At 37.9% G+C, this 12,328-nt stretch overlaps 1 protein-coding gene across 3 annotated transcripts in view; it reads right to left on the bottom strand.

Annotated features, from left to right (window-relative positions):
• GALNT7 (polypeptide N-acetylgalactosaminyltransferase 7) overlaps positions 1 to 12,328 on the bottom strand; it is a 120,779-nt gene that overhangs the window by 60,001 nt on the left and 48,450 nt on the right. Inside the window, exon 1 of one of the 3 annotated variants that reach the window (XM_053910425.1) lies at positions 11,207 to 11,317. The exons of the other annotated variants lie outside the window; for them this stretch is intronic. The gene's annotated coding sequence lies outside the window, so the exon portion shown is untranslated. Of the gene's footprint in view, positions 1 to 11,206; positions 11,318 to 12,328 lie in introns of those variants that run through there. 3 annotated transcript variants of the gene reach the window in all.

The following is a 12,328-nucleotide window of genomic DNA, read 5'->3' as shown; positions in this document are numbered from 1 at the left end:
CAAAGGGTAACAGAATGGAGAAAACAGCATGGCTGACATCACATTAACAGCTCTGCCAAAGGAAATCAGGTCAGCAACTCTAGTGCTATATATTAGACTTTGGCAGCGTAACCACCAGTCCAAGGCGAAGTACTACACAGTAAGCCAGCCTGACCCAGATTTACTCCAGGGACTGAAACACGGAGACTCTAGACTGCGGAGAGCTGCTATTACATAACATAACAGCTAATCACGACTCCTTTTATTTTTTTTTTTCTTTAAAAACTCAGGATATACTATGGCAACCACAGTTACAAATGGATAAGTAAGTGGTGCATTTTTAACCACCTACTGGAAACATTTTGCCAGGTTCATAACAGGGCACTTGGAATCAATTAAATGCCACCCCTCCTTAACCAAATAAGCAAAATGCAAAATACAGGGTATGATACAGATCTATCCTGTACTATTGTGAATAAATGAAAATTAATAGTGTCTTCCTAAAAATTTGCCTGTATCACATTTTGAACATTTAGCCAGTCATATTAATAAGAGGGAGATTAATAGTATAAAAGAGTCTCACAATAAACCTCACAGTTGTGCAACTACTGAGTCAACATTCGTGGACTTGGATTTTCACATAGTATCCTTGAAGCGGTATCCGTCTGCATTGACAATAACTTTCTGAAGATCTTTATGCGTCCTGTGGAATGATCATGGTCAAGTGCAGAATACCTAGATATGGCAAATTTTAAGGCGTGGGCTCTTTTTCCTCACTTTAAAAACAATTTCTTACCCACATTAGGATGAGCCAAAATGAGGCTATAATTTGCCTGAATTAAATAATGGTAAAATAAAAGTACGGAAAGTATTATATTTTCAGTAGAAAAATATTAGCTCTTTGGGGCAATCAACTATTTGAGTTATTAAAAATAACCTCCAGCCCTGGGTGGTGTTGCTCAGTGGGTTGAGCACTGGTCTGTGAACTAAAGGTTGCTGGTTCGATTCCCAGTCAGGGCACATGCCTGGGTTGCCTGCCAGCTCCTCAGTAGTGGGCATGTGAGAGGCAATTGATGGATGTTTCTCTCACACCTTGATGCTTTTCTCCTCTTTCTTTCTCTTGTCCATTCTCTCTAAGAAATAAATACAATAAAAAAAAAAAAAAACACAAAAAACCTCTTGAAGGTTATCTAAGGTTATCTACGTTTTCTGACGCCTGGAAGGAGCTCTTGGTTTATCCTGGTCTAACCACCTCTTTGGGCCCTCTCCCTCTGGAGGGTGTGAATTCCTTCAAGCAGAAGGCAAAGGTCTGTACTGTCATCCCAGCAAAGCCTTTTCTTCCAGGTAAATGATAAAATCTGGAAGCTTAGAGTGAAACACTGATTCCTTCTAAGCATTTAAAATCATCTAAGAAACCCAAAGAGAGTTCAAAGGTTTCTTCCCACCAGGTTAATTTATTTTCAATTTAATATTTATTAAAATACTGAAACATGTTTCAAATGTTCTATATTTTGATAATGTTATGCACTGGTGGTATCCAAAGTTATAAATTAGTGAGTCTAATTTCCATGGTCATTTCTATGTCAAGTGTAGTATGTCATAGATACTACAGTAAGTTTTTGATATGTAATATCACTCATATTATTGACCATTCAATGTATTACTTTTCATCTCTATGGAAAGGCATCTTTTCATTCAGGGATTAGGAAAACTACTCAACTGACAGGAAATATTACCTTTCTTTCACTAGAACCCACACTTAATGAGCAAGTATGAATTTCTTTATAGGATATACATTTATTTAAAATGTTTCAGAGATAAGAGGCTATACTAAAAATAAAAACTTCCAAAGTATATTCTAATTTTTATGTTTGATCTTTTATACTGTAGATTATTCCAGTGATTAGGTATAGTTTAAAGGTGGTTTTAAACTATCGGTAAGCATGGGCAATAAAATCCATTACATTTCCTCAGAAGAAATAGTATAATTTAAAACAAAATTTAGTTCACCCAACCTGAAGTGATCAAATTGCTTAAAATTATGATAAAATTAAAAATGTTTAAAAACCATGTTAATGCACTGCGTTTTTTTAAAGGTATCAGGTTGTAAGCTGCAAACTTCTTGGTAATAAAAACTGTCAATTTTCAACATAGAAATTAAAATTACAAGTGAACTAGGGGAGATTTCACACCAATCCCATCTCTGCATTAACACTATCATCCCTAATGTTCTATTTTCCACAGTCCAGTGAATATTTCTAGCACGGCTCTTCCCACGCGGCCTCAGTATCTGCTTACATACTTCTCCCCAGTTGGACTGAGGACTCTTCGAGGACGGTGACAGTGTATTACTTATCTGTGCGCCCCAAGTACCGAGCGGACGGTAGGTTCTCAGAGTGTATTCTTCACGCGCTGAGGAAGTGGAGAACACCTAGCTGGGAGTCAGCTATTATTACCTTGGGAATATAAACTGACTTCGGATCCACTGTCTTATGTCACTGCTTGGCTTGGTTTAAGCTAGCATTTTGGGAATCCAAATAAGATGACTAAAAAACATTATTCTCCCTACAAATCTAAAATTTGAATAATCCTTTTTTTAGTTTCTTCTCCTCTTCACATTTGGATAAACGATGCGTGTCTGCAAGTGAATTTAGAACATGAGCACTTTATTTAAACATGAGAAAGGAAACCTTCGAGTGTTTGTCTTGGTCTTCTAGGCCAATTTATCTTGCAAATGTTTTCCTGCTAAATTTGGTCCTTGTTATAAAACAGTTACAGGATAGAGATTCTAAGTCAGGTCAGAAAAATACTAGGTAATACTTATGGGAGAGTAAATTAAAAGAAGAAATGGACAATCAAAGGACCAGAATACAGGTTAATGTCTACAGTAGGGAAAAAACACCAACAAATTGATCATTCTTTTACAAAAACTTTTATTTGTAAGATGGTATAATTGTCCAGATTGAAGTTACAGTGTTATTATCATAGACTGCTAACCAAAAAATGTATGGAACACATGAAATTTGAACATATTTATGAAATCCAAATCCAAATGCCTCAGCTCATGAACTGAATCATGTATATACTTTACAGGTTGAAAAAGTCTTTCGTATCGCAAATATTTAATATTAAATATTTAGCTGACTAGAACTGAATTTTAAGAATCAAATGAGTACAAAACAAATGATCAATAAATAATTTTGTAGTATATTTCAAAAGGTGATGAAGCTTATTTGTCAAACTGATGCCATTATTTCAGTGGCGAGAGCACAGATGTTATGACAGGGTTATATGTACGGGGCACATCGGTGTCACTTGTGAGCTCCATCTCACACAGGTAGTAAAAGGCGGATTTCAACAATACGTTTAAAATATATGAAATATATCTAACATATGTATTTTAAAATATATCATAAAAAGATATAGTGGGTAGATTTTAACTCTGTTTGGGAGCTAAGGAATTACTGGATTTTTAAAAAGAAAGCTCTTGAGTGTTATTTTCATTCTAAAAAAAACCATAAGTTACACAAACTATTTTAAGAGAATTGTCAATATTTTATAATTAATACCCTACCTGGTTATTTCTACTAAATGACCTGTCTGAAAATAAGAAAGGTATTGGAGAATAAGTGAGGAGAAAGAAATAGGAAAGCAAAGCAATGAAGTGAAGATTATAAAATAAAATCTGTGAAGATCTTTAAACACATGAATAATTTATGTATGCATATATATTATGTATGCACACGGAGAGAGAAAATATAGATTTTAAAACCAAAAAGCATTGTGGGATAAGAAATAAGAAATTAACCCTGCTGAATAAGAACAATCACAGCATTTCATCAGGTGGAGAAAGGAGGAATTACTTAAAAGCTGAATTCATTGAAAATGAGGTCCCATCTGTCCTCTTCTGCCCACTCACGTAACATTGTGGAACTTTCTTCCAGCTCGTGCCAATCAAGTCTACTTTCTTAAAAGCTAAAAATCTCCTTCTTTTCTAGATCATCTGTAAAATATTTTAAAAGAGCAATCCCAACATCAACCCTTGGGTTCAAAGGGTTAGCATAAAAATGAAAACAAAACCAAAAAGCCCAAGGAAGTGCTTATTTAGTCCTACCCTTTGCGTCTTGTTTCCAGTGACAATGCCTTTCATAATGTAATATCAGCCGAAGCCCAACCGTTTAATTCTAATTCTGCCTCACATCTGGCAATCCCAGAAAAATCACAGAATGATTTCCAAAGCTTCCTGAAAACTTTATCAGAAATTACATCACCAACAGAATCATCAATAATTCTTATGATAGTAAGGAAAAAACATTTTCCTGAGTGTGAGCAGAATGAGGTCAAATGTGGTATTTGTGTTGGGAGTGAATGTTTGTAATACCCTTTTGAAAGCTGAAAAAGCAATGTCCTATTATCCCTCTAGGGGAGAAATTCTAGAATGAATACATCACTCACTCCCACATGAAATGTTACTACTTTTTGCAGCTGGAAATGCATGAAACATTTTCTCTAGTGCTTCTTTGCTTTGCCCTGAAGCTTGGCTTTCATAACAGCTCGTAAAAAAGTATTGCAGTGTGGGGCTTGGAACACATACATTTTGATTGGTATCAGAATCTCTTGCAAATCTAAAAAGGAAAAAACTCACCTCAAAAAAAATTCCTCAAAGTTTTCAGGGCAGATTCATCAATTTTAAGTGTGGAGCAACATTTTACTACTGAGTCATGACTAGAAACCCATTTTAGGAGGGTGTGACAAGGAAACATAACTATGTGAGACAGGAAAAACACATTCAGAGAAGATCAGGGTTATTTATGTAATAAACTTGACATTTTACTGTTCAACTATCAACAGGCCTGGTCTCACTCTCAGGAGGGTATGCTTAGCCAGCGATAGATACTCTAGTTTGTCCAGAGTGTTATTTGGCATTCAGGTTAGTATTTATACGCATCATTAAAAGATAAATGTACCGTCCTTTTAGTTATCCAAATATTTATTACAGGTCTAATATCTGCCAGGCACTCTCTAAAGTACTGTTATGTGACAAGGCCCTGCTTCTGAGGGAGTCACAGCCTGAGGGAAAGGATGCTCAAGGAGGCTGTGACATGATTTACATTTCAAAACCAGCAGACGTTCCCCAGCACATAGAGGCTGGGAATGGTTGGTAGGTAAGGACATGGGGATAGGGGTTTGGCAGCCATTCTAGACTGAGGCAAGACACAAAAGCATAAAAGAACATGTAATATTCAGAGAACTCCAAATGGTTTGGTGTAACAAGTACAGGGGACATATGGGGATGTGGCAGTAGATGAGACTCGAGATTTTGGCAGTGCCTCAGAGTGCCTCTTAAGAAATGCCAGGAGGTTCAGACTTTATCCTCTTAGAAATGGGAGCCGTGAGAGGGGAGCGTGCCAGATCAGGGCTGAATTTTGGAATGAGTATTCTGATGGAGCAAATGAACAGAAAGAAGAGCCGAGATGTTTTCAGACGGATAAGAAAAATATTTGGAAATAAAATACTGGGAAAGCAATGTGGGAGAGAACTTCAAGAAAAGAGTGGTCAACAGGGCTAAAAACTACAGGCAAGTTGTTGAATTAATGAGAATTCCAAGGCCTGAAGGTGTAGGCAAGGCAAGTATTTTAGTCTCAGCTCTGCAGCATGACTCACTCACCAGCTCTGTGATACACGCCGGAGGAGGCCCCAAGAACATGGGCCTAGAGGGGCCTCAGGGCTGCTCACAATTAACTCCTATGCAGCTGCGGCGGGAAATATTCTACCATTTTCTATCATCTAGAATGCGAGAGGCGTTTCTAAGATCCTCTTGTTCTGCCCTAGGCTTTTGAAAGGAACGTCTAACTGATGGATTGAGTACCTTCTCTACCAGGCTACATGGTTAGAGGGATGAGCCGATACATCTCTGCTCTCATGGAGCTCTCTGTCAGTGGAGGTGACAATAATCAAATAATCACACAAATATGGTGCTGTGAGACCTGGTCAGGGGGCAGTTCTCACCTAGGGATTTAGGGAAGGCTTCCTTGAGAATGGATTACCAAGCACAGATCTGAAGCTACTTAGGTAGAGAGGGGAGGGAAGGTCCAGGTAGAGAGCATTTTGTGCAGTCCCTACAGCAAGAAGGCCTATGGTAGGATTTCACTCATGTGGAAAATAAAACAAAAAAGGGATGCATGAACTAACAGGACAAGACAAAACAAAAAGAAACTCACAGATTCAGACAACGGAATGGTGGTTACTAGAGGGGCTGGGGGACGGGAGAGGGCAAATTGGATGGGGGGGTCATGTATATGGTAATGAAAGGAAACTAGACTTTTGGTTGTAAGCACGCAATGCGGAGATCAAATTATAAAGTCATTTGTATAAAATTTATATAATATTATTAACCATTGTCACCACAATACTTTTCATTGAAAAGAAATAAAGCTCTTGCTAAACAGGAACAAAAAAGTCCCATGGTAAGTAAGAAGGACTAAATGTGGCTGGAGAGCAGAGTCAGGGGGACCCAGTGGGGGTAAGGCTGAGGCTAGGTGGCATCCACACCAAGCAGGGGCTGGTAATGCATGAGGTCTTAACAAGAACAATGAAAAGCCAGTTCATAGTTCTAATGCTCCTGGAAGGGACAGGAGCATTTTGAAAAGAGCTTACTGGCTGAGGAGTCAGAGAATAGACTGGAAGGAGGCCAGAGAAGACGAGAGCTAATTAGGAAATGATGAAATTTAATGATGGACAGGATATGTCTGGTGAAGGAGATGGAGGTGTCAAGAATGACTTTAAGGTTTCTAATTTGCACTTCTGGATGCTATTTATGGAAAGAGAAAACACTGAAAAAGGTCGGAATTGAAGATGACAAATTCCTTTTCAGATATGCTGAGTTTGAAGTGCTTCTGAAATGTTCAAGAGAAGATGGAAACATACATTATGCACCTCAGTGAAGCAGTCTGGACTGGAGAACAGAAATCTGGAAGACACCTTTATAGCTAATAACTGACGTAAGGACCTGGATGAGTCTATCTACAGAGAGATTATAAAGTGAGAAGAGGGGAGGGCCGTGGACCCTGCCTTGAGGAGGACAACGAGACTACCAAGGAGAGAGAGAACTGGTCCAACATGTTAGAAGAAAACTGAAAACCAAAACTGTGTGTTCAAGACAGAGGGAACAGCCCACAGTGTTCAGTGCTGCTGAGAAGCAGGTGAGAGGAGGGTTGGATTTGGTTAGCAGAAGCTGACTGCTAACTTCAGTGAGCGCGGTGCCGATGGTGTAATGGGGTCAAGGGCCCTACCGGAGTGGGTGGAGGTGTGGAGTTAGGAGATGTGGAAGTGGTGCAAGCAAAAATAAGCGCATTTGTGACAATTCTGCCTGTTGGGGGAGAAGAGAAATGGAGAGGAACCTGGGGGAAATAAGGTGAAGTGAGGGAATTGTTTGTTTGCTTGTTTGTCTGTCGTTAATGGGAAAGTCTTGATCATTTTTAAAGAAAGGCCAAGGGCTAGGTATTAAAACACATGTGAGAGAAGGAAAGGGCAAAAGTAGAAAGTTCCTGAGAATATGGGATGGGAAGGAGCCAAAGCAGACATGGCAGTGGCCTGGCCAGGAGGAGGGCAGTCCCTCTCCTGAAACGGGAAGGAAGGGACCTGGTGCAGACGCTGGTATTTGTCTCTTCCTTGGAATCCAGACTCTCACCACTGGTGTCTGAACTACCCCAACGGTCTCCCCCACTTAGACTATTCTACACAACACATTACAATCAGGCTTGCCTGTATCAAACGCTGCTTTCACAGTGCATGTTGGGGATTTCTTTTTTAAAAATCGACAGGATCCGCATCTCTTTCTAACACATCAGTCTTAAAATCCTTTGCATGGCCTTTTAATGTCACCCATTTTTATTCACTCAAGCTGTTCCCCAGAGTCTAGTCAGGCTGACCCCTCAGGAGATCATAAAAAAGCATTCTCTGGCTATTACCAACAAGACAAGAAGTAACAAGTGTCGGAGAGGTTGTGGGGAACAGGGAACCCTTATACACTGCTGGTGGGAATGTAGACTGGTACAGCCACTATGGAAACCAGCATGGAGGTTTCTCAAAAAATTAAGAATAGAGTTTCCAAGTGACCCTGGGACCCCCTCTTCTGAGTGTCTAACTCCAAATTTGAAATCATCTGTTTGCAAAGATATAGGCAGCTCTGTGTTCACTGCAGCATTATCCATGGTGGCCAAGACGTGGAAACAACCGAAGTATCCTTCGGTAGATGATTGGATAAAGAAAATGGGGTCCATATATACAATGGAATACTACTCAGCCATAAGATGAAATACTGCCGTTTGTGACAATATGGATGGATCTTGAGAGTATCATGCTCAGTGAAATGAGTCAGAAAAGGTCAAAAACCATATCATTTCACTCATATGTAAGATATAAAACTGGAAGCAACAAACAAACAAAAACTCATAGACACAGACAACAGTGTGGTGGCTACCAGAGGAAAGGAGGGTGGGGAGAGGTCACAGGAAAAAGAAGGTCAAATAGACGATGACAAGGAGACTCGGCTTTGAGTGGTAAACACATACTGCAATGATACACAGATGATGTATTATAGAATTGTACACTTGAAACCTCTGTAATTTTATTAATATTAACCCAATAAATTTAATAAAACTTTAAAAAAAAAAAGCATTCTCAGCCCTGCCTCTAAGTTTGGCTCAGGTTGTCAACCTTAGCCCACAGCAATGCCCTGGCTTCTTTCTAGGTTCAGTTCCAATTCCTTTTATAAAGACTCAGCCCCTGCCATCTGTTCTAGTTCCAGTGATACTTTTCTCTCTTATTAATTTCTCTTCCTTAATACTTTTATAATCCTCTAATTATCCTATGTGTTGCTTTTTTCTTCCTCAACCAGATTAAAAGCTTTAGTTGAGGTGAGTCTTATACAGTCTTTTACTCCTTTAAGAGTTTCTAGTATGTATCTTCTTTTCTACTGAATTCTCTGACATTTCGATTTCCCTTATTCCTACACCCATATACAAAACAGTCATACCTATCCTTTAGGAAACATGATGTCTCCTGGGCTCCGTATTTCTAAGGAGCGTGTACTTTATGTTATTATTATTATTATTTTTATTTCAGTTGTACCACTTTGGCAGCTTTGTGTGACTGAGGTCAGTTGGGATGTGTCAGAGCAGCTAAACTTAGCATGTCTGATTGACTGGCTTCCCTCAGCTAATTGATAGAACTGCTTCCTGTTGTTTACCAGCTGCTATGGTTCCTTCTCCCAATGTGCCAAAAAGGTTCTGGAAATGAAATGATCACTCTGTTCATGAGGTATTCTAGAAGGAAAGAAGTAAAGTTATTATGAAACTAGTTCTTAACTATTTTCCTCTCTCCAGAGTGGGAGGCACCCACAAGTTTTTCATTACTTTTAGATATAAAAGTGGTAACTATCATTATTTTTAAAATGCAAAAACCTAAATATATTCCTTATAATCACTGTTAATTTCAGTAAGTTCATTTCAATAAAATTTTCTTTATTTTCAAATCAATACAATGCTATTAACTAGAATAAGTAATAAAATAGTTCAGAAAGGGCTAGTAATAAAACATTCAGAAATGGCTAAACTTCTGAAACTACTAAATTTCCAATTAGTACTTCAAAAACTAGTAATAACTTACAATGAGGCCCACTAGTCTAGGTAGATACCAGGATATAGGAAAATGTAATACCTTAGAATGGTATACCCATCTCACAACTTTATTTCTACAGAGAAAAATAGAAAGTTATTTTCAGTTAGTCACTTTAGCATATATAAATGTTAAATAGAGCCACTATGCTAGTTTTTCTTATTTCACAGAAACACTAAATGGTTTTCAAAAATCTATTTGTCTGCCATTGACAAATGAAGTGAGTAAAATAAGGTTTTCGAATTGACACTAAGGAAGAGGTACCACCATTTCTACTCCCTGAAGCACCTTGGTATTCCTGAAGGGCATCCTCAGTTGTGATCACAAACAGGCCTCATTACGATCACATTTTCAACACATTTCTCGCTCTTTACTTCAGGCCATGCTTGTTGCTAGGCTTCTAGAAAGCTAGATGGCAGGATGACCTGAAGAAGCATAAAAGCTCTTTTTATAAACACACATCAGTGGTTCTTAACCTTTTTAGAGTGACAATGATCTTGGACCCTCTCCTAGAAAAAAAAAGTACAAACAGTATAATGTTGGTAGAGTCCTTTGTAGAACCATCTGGCTGTATGTATCGAAAGCCTCAAAAACATTCATTTCTTCTGATTACAAAATTTCAAAACTGGGAATATATATACTACGGAGATCATTCTAATTACAGAAAAGACATTATGCATGAATGTTCCCTGTAGCACACACCACCAAACAAACTAGCAACAAACAAAATGTCTATAATAAGAGAACAGTCAAGAAACTTACCCTGTACTTACACAACTGAATAGTACAAAGCTATAAAAATATTTAAGAAAAATAATTCTTGTGGAAAATCCTTATGATATAATGTTAGTTTTTAAAAAGCAGGATGCATACATTGTCTATACATATTGGTTACACTACCTGATCTCAAATATGAAAAAAAGGCATAGATATGACCAGAAGGAAAGAAAGTTAAAAGTAGTTACTTGCCTCTGGCAGTGAGATTTTAGATGATAATTTTTCTTATCTCATGGTTTTCCTTATTTCCTATATTGAGCATCGTTATAGGAAGTTTTTAAAAATTGTTAAGCTTCTTAAACTTTTTCAAAAATGATTTCTTGAACAAAATGACTATTTAGAAAGCAGTTTATATAAGTGGAGTTTTTTTCCCCACAAGGTTCTACATCACAGTAAGCTATCAAGTCTGCTGATTGCCAAAGAGAACACTGTATACCATTAATGATGAAACAAAGAGAGGATACACACCAAGCACAGTTGGGAGAAGGCTCTGAGAAATAATACTTACAATCATGGTGAATTGAGCTGAATGTTCACACACAGGGAAGAAGTAGGAATATTTTTCTTTGGGAACATAACCAAACTTTAGGTAACATTTAAAAAAATGAAACTCCTGATTTTACTAAATCTTTTATAAAAAGCACAAAAAACCCCACCCCCTAGAATGTAGTGAATTCAATTATTAATCACTGAATTGCCAACTATCAATCACTTAAAAGCAGAGTGAATTGCATCTAAAATAGGGCCTCCTGCAGTGAGGCACAAGTCCTACCTTCGAACAGTCCTCTATGTGAAGATGATCATCTTTTCAAAAAGCAACAAATCGATCACCACACTGTGTTCTCTATTGATCTTTCCGACTCACACCTGCTCCTGGTTCATCTTCAAGGTACTTCTTTAAAAGGAGTTAAATTAAAAATTTTTTAAATCAGATTTAAAATATTAAAGAGGTTAAACTACAAGTCCTTCCTTATCTTGATTTCTCTCCAAAGCAGGTAAGTATTCATGGCAAATTAAACAGAATGGTTGGATTTTAGCATTTAATTTTGAGGTCATTTTAAAAATTATATTGTCTTTTAACTACATATTAAAATATATTTGACATGTACCTAGTTTTAAAGCATTTCATTTCTAGTTTAGACAACACTGTAAAGCGAAGAAAGCATGTTGTTGGCTGCCAAAATTCAGTGCACTGAGAAATGATTAAGTTTTAAAAACTAAACAACACACATACTGGAAGTATTTCAAGATCCTCCAGTAAAAACAAAGGCCAGAGATGTATCTTCAAAGTAAGAGGATAACAAAGAGTACATTAACAATATACAATTCAAATGAAAAAGACACAGCCATTTCTTTTGCAGAGAGCACTCATTCCCTCACACAAGGGATGAGGGTCACCAGGCAGAAGGTATGTGGCAGCCACAGATCCAAAGGAATGGGTGGAGGACACCTCTGTGAGCCAGGGGGTGACAGAACAGGCACCCATCCCTCTGTCTCCACCTTCACAGACAGGACAGACTGTTGGGACAAGTGGGGAGGAGGCTAAGAAAGCGAGGACATTTCTTCCTCAGAGAATCATGGGATGAAGAATGGATGCCGAGTGTTAAAAGAGTGTTTTAACAAAGAAGGGTTTGAAGTACAACAGTTCCTAGAACTGATTTACAAGTGCTGAGGCTAGGATAAAATTTTTGTTAAGGGATGATTCTCACTGTGAAAAAAATTGTATTACTGTTGTCAAAAAAAGATCCGGAGCTAGAAACTAGCAGTCTGGTGCTTTGACCTTAGTGGCAATTGTATTTAAAACACTGATGGAGATTGCTCACAGCTCTAAAAGAGGAGTCAGGAATTCCAGTTCCAGCTCATGTCTTCCACTAATTAGCTCTAAAATCTCAGA

The sequence above is a fragment of the Desmodus rotundus genome, chromosome 9 (assembly GCF_022682495.2).
Source record: "Desmodus rotundus isolate HL8 chromosome 9, HLdesRot8A.1, whole genome shotgun sequence".
Lineage (NCBI taxonomy): Eukaryota > Metazoa > Chordata > Mammalia > Chiroptera > Phyllostomidae > Desmodus > Desmodus rotundus.
The sequence above is the reverse complement of the archived record's forward strand: the minus strand, read 5'-3'. Positions and strand labels throughout refer to the sequence as shown.